Source organism: Pristiophorus japonicus, unplaced genomic scaffold (assembly GCF_044704955.1).
Source record: "Pristiophorus japonicus isolate sPriJap1 unplaced genomic scaffold, sPriJap1.hap1 HAP1_SCAFFOLD_114, whole genome shotgun sequence".
Taxonomy (NCBI): Eukaryota; Metazoa; Chordata; class Chondrichthyes; family Pristiophoridae; genus Pristiophorus; species Pristiophorus japonicus.
The window spans coordinates 2,012,120-2,021,179 of NW_027250799.1; positions in this window are offsets into that span (position 1 = coordinate 2,012,120).

Genomic DNA, 9,060 nt, shown 5'->3' on the forward strand with positions numbered 1-9,060 from the left:
AAAACAGCTGGGCCTGGAAAAATTGCAATACCTTGATGTGGACAAGTAATTAGCCAAACAATGCAGACTTTCAAGGCACACCTCATAACGGCTCAGGACCTGTTATGTATTCCACAGCACCTGCAAACTCAGGTGTAAGTATCAGCTGTAGTAGCAGTCGGATCACGAGTGATGAATGATAGAAATACAGAATTAGAAAACGAGTTTGAAGTTTGGACCCAAAAGCTGGAAGAAGCGATAGGAACTTTATTGGGAAATAATGATCAAACCAGCTAGGGAGGCTGATCATACCCAATGTGAACATACAGCCTACGAGCTGTGGGACAAATTGGGACCCCGGAATGTGGTGATTTCATCAGTTACAAAGTTTCAGGGTATAATCCGATATAAACTAGGGTGGAACTGGTCGGAAGGACAAGTTATCCCTCATTATTACACGGACAGAAGCAAAGACAGAAAGAGAAAAAAAATTAAATGGAAAAAGTCATCCATCCGTGGCTAACAAAGCAAGATAAGCATAGCATTACATTGAAATATGCTTATAATAGTGCGAAGAATGGTCGTAAGCCTGCGGATTGCGAGAATTTCAGAAACCAGCAAAGAATGACACACAAATTGATAAAATGTGGAAAAATATAATATGAGAGAAAACTAGCAAGGAATATAAAAACAGATTGTAATAGCTTCTGCGAAAATGTAAAAAGGAACAGAGCAGCACAAGTGATCTTTGGTCCCTTAGAGGCTGAGACAGGAGAAAGCTTTCTGAGGTATAAGGAAATGGCAGAAACGGTAAACAACTATTTTGTGCCAGTCTTCACATTTGAATACACAAAAAGCAGACCAAAAATTTTGGGGAAACAAGGGTCGAATGAGGGCGAGGAACTTAATGCAATGAATAGAATTAGAAAAAGTACAAGGCAAAGAATAGGACTAATAGCCGACAACCCGCCTAGATCTGACGGGCTACATGTTGGTTTATAAAAGGGCTGAATGCAGAGATAATGGAGGCATTGGGTTTGATCTTCCAAACTTCAGTAGATTACTGATGCTGTTCTGGGATGGAATTGAGCAAATATAACACTGCTACTCAAGAAAGGTGGGGGAGAGAAAATAGAGACCTACTGGCCAGTTAGACTGATATCAATGTTGGAGGAAAATGCTGGAATCCATTGTTAAACAAGTTGAATCAGAACACGTAGAAAATCATATCACGCAGAGCAAATCTGGTTTTATGAAAGGGAAATCGTTTTTGACAAATTTATTATAATGCTTTTAGGATGTAACGAGCAAAATATATAAAGGGGAGCCGAAGGATCCAGAAGGCATTCCAAAAAATGCCAAATAGACAGTTATTACACAAGATAAGTGCTCAGGTATTGCGGTAATATATCAGCATGGATAAAGGTTTTCTTCATGGAAAGGAGCAAAGAAAAGGATTAATTTAACTTTTTCAGATTAGTAGCTGGTAACGAGTGTGGACCCTCAATGATCAGTGCTGCGGACTCAGCTATTTACAAACTACATTAACTCAGATGAACTCGGCTCTGTGTTTCATTGGACAACCTAAACCCGTGGTTGGTTCCGGCCAATAATTGATCAATATATCTTCATTTCTGCATGTATGAGTTCACCTCCATTGGGATAAGCATACATTCAGCGTCAATCTCCACTTCAACGTGAAACATACTCTGCCCTGAATATGAGTGCGTCCTGTTTCTGTAGCGCCGAAAAGATGTGAGAAGGTGGCTTTTGAATTAGTCCCTTGGCTGCCGAATTCAAACCATACAGGAAATCAATCAGGGGTGGCCAAGCTGCGTTGTCTGATGAAAAGGCGTTCACACATGTTGTAATCTTCTGGCCTCAACATTAGGTTCAACGTATCGGATCATAAGCACCGCTCCCATTGTCTGGTAATGGTTCTGCTGTTCCCACTAACACCTTCTCTGGAGCATTCTTTGTTACTTTATTGCCCGCTTACCACCCACTTTGCCTTTTCGCATTGTGCCATTTATTATTTAATCACGCGGAAGCTCCCCTGTATCACAGACATTCCCTTTTGTCTCTCCTCGCTGCCTATTTTTTTCCAGGCGCTATCTTTGTACAAAAAATCTGTAAACTTTAAATTTTTCCGAAAATATCGGAATGATCATCTGACTGAAAGTGAACCCGGGATCTTCGTCCACAGAATCTGCACGATCTGCTGAGTTTTACACAATTCTCTATATTTGATCATTCTGTTTCCGTATCCCTCTTAAGGTGATACGCTGATAGCCGGGGTCATTCTCTGTCTCTCTAAAATGGTGTGCTATCAATCCCGGGTCATTCTGTCTCTGTTTAAAAGGGATGTGCTGTCTATCACTGATTTCAATTTCAAATTGCAAAAACTGCCTTTGGAGGGTGCAGGAATTTTAGTTTGTTTCTGTCTGTGTAAGCGAGAGTGTGCGTGCAAACATGCTGCCCGATCTTACTGTGCATTTCATGTCATGTGAGAAAAAATGCTTTACATGAAACTTGAAGCCACACGGATTCGAGGACTGCCTGACAGGAGAAGAAACTGCTGGGGATTTTGCTATTCCACATCTGAAAGAAGGCAAATTACACAAGGGAGAAACATAGCGATTTTAGCAAGAGCTTGCGTATGGGCTGTGTGACATGATGACCTCTTTCCCGCTTATTTTCAAATACAAATACAAAGCGACGGGGAGCGAGAGATGGAGAGAGAGAGAGAGATGGAGCGAGAGACGGAGAGAGCGTGGGGAAGCGAGAGACGGAGAGAGAGAGAGGGGGAGTGCGAGACAGAGAGAGGGTGGGGAGCGAGAGACGCAGAGAGAGAGGGAGAGCGAGAGATGGAGCGAGAGAGGGGGTGCGAGAGACGGATGGAGGGAGCGAGAGAGGGGGAGCGAGAGAGGTGTAGTGAGAGACGGAGAGAGAGTGGTATGCGAGAGATGGAGAGAACGAGGGGAAGCGTGAGATGGAGAGAGAGAGAGAGAGAGGGGGAGCGAGAGATGGAGAGAGAGAGACGGAGATGGGGAGTGAGAGACGGAGAGGGGGAGTGAACGACGGAGAGGGTGAGTGAGAGACGGAGACGGGGAGAGAGAGACCGAGAGAGCGAGAGTGAGCGGGGGAGCGAGAGACGGAGAGAGAGGGGGGGAGCGAGATACGGAGAGAGAGGGGGGAGCGAGAGATGGAGAGAGGGCGAGAGACTGAGAGAGAGAGTGGGAGCTAAAGACGGAGAGAGAGAGAGAGGGTGCAGCAGACGGCGAGTGAGAGGGGGAGCGAGAGATGGAGAGAGAGAGGGTGAGCGACAGATGGAGAGAGAGAAGGGTAGCGAGAGACGGTGAGAGGGCGAGCGAGGGACAGAGGGAGAGAGAGAGGGAGCGAGAGACTGGGAGAGAGAGAGAGAGGGAGCGAGAGACGGAGAGAGCGAGAGAGGGGGAGTGAGAGGCGGAGAGAGAGAGGGGGAGCGAGAGACGGAGAGAGAGAGGGGGAGAGAGAGGGGGAGGGAAAGGAGGAGAGAGAGAGAGAGAGATCGAGAGTCGGAGAGAGAGAGAGGGAGCGAGAGACGGTGAGAGAGGGAGTGAGAGACAGAGAGTGAGGGGGAGCGAGATACGGAGAGTGAGAGATGGAGAGAGAGAGGGGGTGAGAGAGGAGGGGAACGAGGGATGGAGATCGAGGGGGTGCGAGAGATGCAGAGAGAGAGAGAGAGGAAGCGAGAGACGGAGACAGAGCGGGAGCGAGAGACAAAGAGAGAGAGCGAGACAAACAGAGAGAGAGGGGGAGCAAGAGACGGAGAGAGAGAGAGCAGTAGCGATAGACGGAGAGAGAGAGTGAGGGGATGCGAGAGAGAGAGAGACGTGGAGAGAGAGGGGGAGCTAGAGACGGAGAGAGAGAGAGGGGAGCAAGAGACAGAGAGAGGGGGGGAGCGAGAGACGGAGAGAGTTGGGGGCGTGCGAGACGGGGAGAGAGAGGCGGAGAGAGAGAGAGGGGGGAGAGAGAGAGAGAGAGAGAGAGAGACGGTGAGAGTGAGAGGGGGAGCGAGAGACGGAGAGAGAGAGAGGGTGAGCAAGAGATGGTGAGAGGGGAAGCGAGAGTCGGAGAGTGAGAGATGGAGAGAGAAAGAGGAGTTGCGAGAGACGGAGAGAGAGAGAGGGAGCGCGAGACGGAGAGAAAAAGTGGGAGCGAGAGACGGAGAGAGAGAGAGGAGTTGCGAGAGACGGAGAGGGAGAGAGGGAGTGGGAGCGAGAGACGGAGAGAGAGAGAAGAGTTGCGAGAGACGGAGAGAGAGAGGAGTTGTGAGAGATGAAGAGAGAGCGGGAGCGAGAGACAGAGAGAAAGGTAGGGAGCGAAAGACGGAGAGAGAGAGAGAGATGTAGTGAGAGACGGAGAGAGAGGGGGGTGCCAGATACGGAGAGAACGAGGGGGAGCGAGAGAGAGAGAGAGAGAGGGAGTGAGAGGGAGCGAGAGACAGAGTGAGTGAGGGGGCAGCGAGAGAGGGGAAGCGAGAGACGGAGAGAGAGAGGGGGAGTGAGAGATGGAGAGTGAGAGGGGGAGCGAGAGTTGGAGAGTGAAAGCGGGAGCGAGAGATGGAGAGTGAGAGGGGGAGCGAGAGACAGAGAGAGAGAGCGAGAGGCGCAGATGGAGAGGGGGAGCGAGAGATGGAGAGAGAAAGCCGGAAGGTGAGAGCGGGGGAACGAGAGACGATGAAAGAGAGAAGTGGAGAGAGAGGGTGGGAGCGAGAGACCCGGGGACCGAGAGAGGGGGTGAGAGAGAGAGAGGGGGGAGCGAGAGATGGAGAGAGAGAGAAAGGTGCAGTGAGAGACGGGGAGCGAGAGATGGAGAGAAAGAAGGGGAGCGAGAGACGGAGAGACGGAGAGAGAGAGAGGGACCGAGTGATGGAGAGAGAGAGGGGGAGTGAGAGACGGAGAGAGAGAGAGAGGGGAGCAAGAGAAAGAGAGAGGGGGGGAGTGAGAGACGGAGAGAGTTGGGTGCGTGAGAGACGGGGAGAGAGAGGCGGAGAGAGAGAGAGGGGGAGAGAGAGAGATATAGAGAGAGAGACGGTGAGAGTGAGAGGGGGAGCGAGAGACGGAGAGAGAGAGAGGGTGAGGAAGAGATGGTGAGAGTGGAAGCGAGAGACGGAGAGTGAAAGATGGAGAGAGAGAGGGGGTGCGAGAGACGGAGAGAGAGAGGGGTAGCGAGAGACAGAGAGAGAGAGAAGTGGAGAGAGAGGGTGGGAGCGAGAGACGGGGGGACCGAGAGAGGGGGTGAGAGAGAGAGAGGGGAGAGCGAGAGATGGAGAGAGAGAGAGGGGCAGTGAGAGACGGGGAGCGAGAGGTGGAGAGAAAGAAGGGGAGCGAGAGACCGAGAGACGGAGAGAGAGAGAGGGATCGAGAGATGGAGAGAGAGAGGGGGAGTGAGAGACGGAGAGGGGAAGTGAGAGACGGGGAGAGAGAGAGGGGGAGCGAGAGATGCAGAGGAAGAGGGAGAGAGAGAGCGAGAGAGAGCGGGAGCGGGAGACGGAGAGTGAGGGGGGAAGCGAGGGACGGAGAGAGAAAGGGGGAGTGAGAGATGGAGAGGGAAAGTGAGAGACGGGGAGAGAGAGCGGGTGAGCGAGAGAGGGGGAGCGAGAGTGGGAGAGAGTGGGAGAGAGAGAGAGGGAGATAGAGAGGGAGAGAGAGGGGGAGAGAGAGAGGGAGAGCGAGATGGAGAGAGAGAATGGGAGCGAGAGATGGAGAGTGAGGGGGGAGCGAGAGTCGGAGAGAGAGAGCGAGAGATGCAGATGGAGAGGGGGAGCGAGAGACAGAGAGATAGAGGGGGAGCGAGAGATGGAGAGAGAGAAGGGGAGCGAGAGAGGGTGCGAGAGATGGAGAGAGAGAGGGGTAGAGAGAGAGGGGGAGCAAGAGACGGAGAGAGTGAGAGTGGGCGAGAGACGCACAGAGAAGAGGTTTCGAGAGACGGCGAGAGAGGGGGGAGCGAGAGAAGGAGAGAGAGAGAGAGAGAGAGAGCGAGACACACAGAGAGGGGGAGCGAGACACGGAGAGAGAGGAAGGGCTATTTTGAGACGGAGAGAGAGAGAGGGGTTGTGAGAGACGGAGAGAGAGGGGGGAGCGAGAGACGGAGATAGAGGCGGAGAGCTAGAGAGGGGCGAGCCAGAGATGGAGAGAGAGAGAGGGGGAGCCAGCGATGGAGAGAGAGTTGGGGAGCGATAGATGGAGAGAGAGAGTGGGAGCGAGAGACGGAGAGAGAGAGAGGGAGCGCGAGACGGAGAGAGGGAGTGGGAGCGAGAGACGGAGAGAGAGAAATGGATATCGAGGGACAGAGAGAGAGAGGGGGAGCGAGAGACGGAGAGAGAGAGCGAGAGACGCAGAGGGAGAGGGGGAGTGAGAGACGGAGAGAGAGAAAGGGAGAGCGAGAGACGAAGAGAGAGCGGGGGAGCGAGAGACAGAGATGGGTGGACCGAGAGACGGAGAGAGAGAGAGAGAGACGGGTAGCGAGAGACGGAGAGGGAGAGGGGGAGAGAGAGAAAGAGAGAGGGCGAGCGAGAGACGGAGAGAGCGAGAGAGGCAGCGAGAGATGGTGAAAGGGGGGGGCGAGTGATGGAGAGAGAGAGCGGGAGCAAGAGACGGAGAGAGTGAGAGGGGGAGTGAGAGATGGAGAGGGGAAGTGAGAGACGGGGAGAGAGAGGGGGAGCAAGAGAGGAGGAGCGAGAGATGGAGAGAGAGAGGGGGATCAAGAGACGGAGAGAGAGGGGGAAGCGAGAGACGGAGAGAGAGAGGGGGAGTGAGTGATGGAGAGGGAAAGTGAGAGACGGGGAGAGAGAGAGGGGGAGCGAGAGAGGGGGAGCGAGAGGGGGAGTGAGAGGGAGAGTGAGAGGGAGAGAGAGAGGGAGTGAGAGGGGGAGAGAGAGAGGGAGAGAGAGAGGGAGAGAGAGAATGGGAGCGAGAGATGGAGATTGAGGGGAGACCGAGTGTCGGAGAGAGAGAGCGAGAGATGCAGATGGAGAGGGGGAGCGAGAGACAGAAAGAGAGAGGGGGAGCGAGAGACGGAGAGAGAGAGAGAGGCAGCGAGAGATGGTGAAAGGGGGGAGCGAGAGATGGAGAGAGAGAGGGGGCGCAAGAGACGGAGAGAGGGGGGTAGATAGAGACGGAGAGAGAGAGGGGGAGTGAGAGATGGAGAGGGGAAGTGAGTGACGGGGAGAGAGAGGGTGAGCAAGAGAGGGAGAGCGAGAGATGGAGAGAGAGAGGGGGAGCAAGAGACGGAGAGAGAGGGGGAAGCGAGAGACGGAGAGAGAGAGGGGGGGAGCCAGCGATGGAGAGAAAGTTGGGGAGCGATAGATGGAGAGAGAGAGGGGGAGCGAGAGGTGGAGAGAGAGAGAGGGAGCGCGAGACGGAGAGAGGGAGTGGGAGCGAGAGACGGAGAGAGAGAAATGGATATCGAGAGACGGAGACGGAGAGAGGGGGAGCGAGAGACGGAGAGAGAGAGCGAGAGACGCAGAGGGAGAGGGGGAGTGAGAGACGGAGAGAGAGAAAGGGGGAGCGAGAGACGAAGAGAGAGAGGGGGAGCGAGAGACAGAGATGGAAGGGACCGAGAGACGGAGAGAGAGAGAGAGAGACGGGTAGCGAGAGACGGAGAGGGAGAGGGGGAGAGAGAGAAAGAGAGAGGGCGAGCGAGAGACGGAGAGAGAGAGAGAGGCAGCAAGAGATGGTGAAAGGGGGGGGGCGAGTGATGGAGAGAGAGAGCGGGAGCAAGAGACGGAGAGACTGAGAGGGGGAGTGAGAGATGGAGAGGGGAAGTGAGAGACGGGGAGAGAGAGGGGGAGCAAGAGAGGGGGAGCCAGAGATGGAGAGAGAGGGGGAGAGAGAGAGGGAGAGAGAGAGGGAGAGAGAGAACGGGAGCGAGAGATGGAAATTGAGGGGAGACCGAGAGTCGGAGAGAGAGAGCGAGAGATGCAGATGGAGAGGGGGAGCGAGAGACAGAAAGAGAGAGGGGGAGCGAGAGACGGAGAGAGAGAGAGAGGCAGCGAGAGATGGTGAAAGGGGGGAGCGAGAGATGGAGAGAGAGAGGGGGCGCAAGAGAAGGAGTTAGGGGGGGAAGATAGAGACGGAGAGAGAGAGGGGGAGTGAGAGATGGAGAGGGGAAGTGAGAGACGGGGAGAGAGAGCGGGAGCAAGAGAGGGAGAGCGAGAGATGGAGAGAGAGAGGGGGAGCAAGAGACGGAGAGAGAGGGGGAAGCGAGAGACGGAGAGAGAGAGGGGGAGTGAGAGATGGAGAGGGAAAGTGAGAGACGGGGAGAGAGAGTGGGGGAGCGAGAGGGGGAGTAAGAGGGAGAGTGAGAGGGAGCGAGAGAGGGAGAGAGAGGGGGAGAGAGAGAGGGAGAGAGAGAGGGAGATAGAGAACGGGAGCGAGAGATGGAGATTGAGGGGAGACCGAGATTCGGAGAGAGAGAGATGCAGATGGAGAGGGGGAGCGAGAGACAGAAAGAGAGAGGGGGAGCGAGAGATGGAGAGAGAGAAGGGGGAGCGAGAGAGGGAGCGAGAGATGGAGAGAGAGAGGGGAAGCAAGAGACGGAGAGAGTGCGAGTGGGCGAGAGATGCAGGGAGAAGAGGTTGCGAGAGACGACGAGAGAGGGGGGAGCGAGTGAAGGAGAGAGAGCGAGAGAGAGCGAGAGACACAGAGAGGGGGAGCGTGAGACGGAGAGATAGAGAGTGGTATTTTGAGACGGAGAGAGAGAGAGGGGTAGCGAGAGATGGAGAGAGAGAGAGGGGGTGTGAGAGACGGAGAGAGAGGGGGGAGCGAGAGATGGAGATAGAGGCGGAGAGCTAGAGAGGGGGGAGCGAGAGATGGAGAGAGAGAGGGGGGGAGCCAGCGATGGAGAGAGAGTTGGGGAGCGATAGATGGAGAGAGAGAGGGGATGCGAGAGACGGAGAGATGGAGCGAGAGAGAGGGAGCGCGAGATGGAGAGAGGGAGTGGGAGCGAGAGACGGAGAGAGAGAGAGGAGTTGCGAGAAACGGAGAGAGAGAGAGGGAGCGCGAGACGGAGAGAAAAAGTGGGAGTGAGAGACGG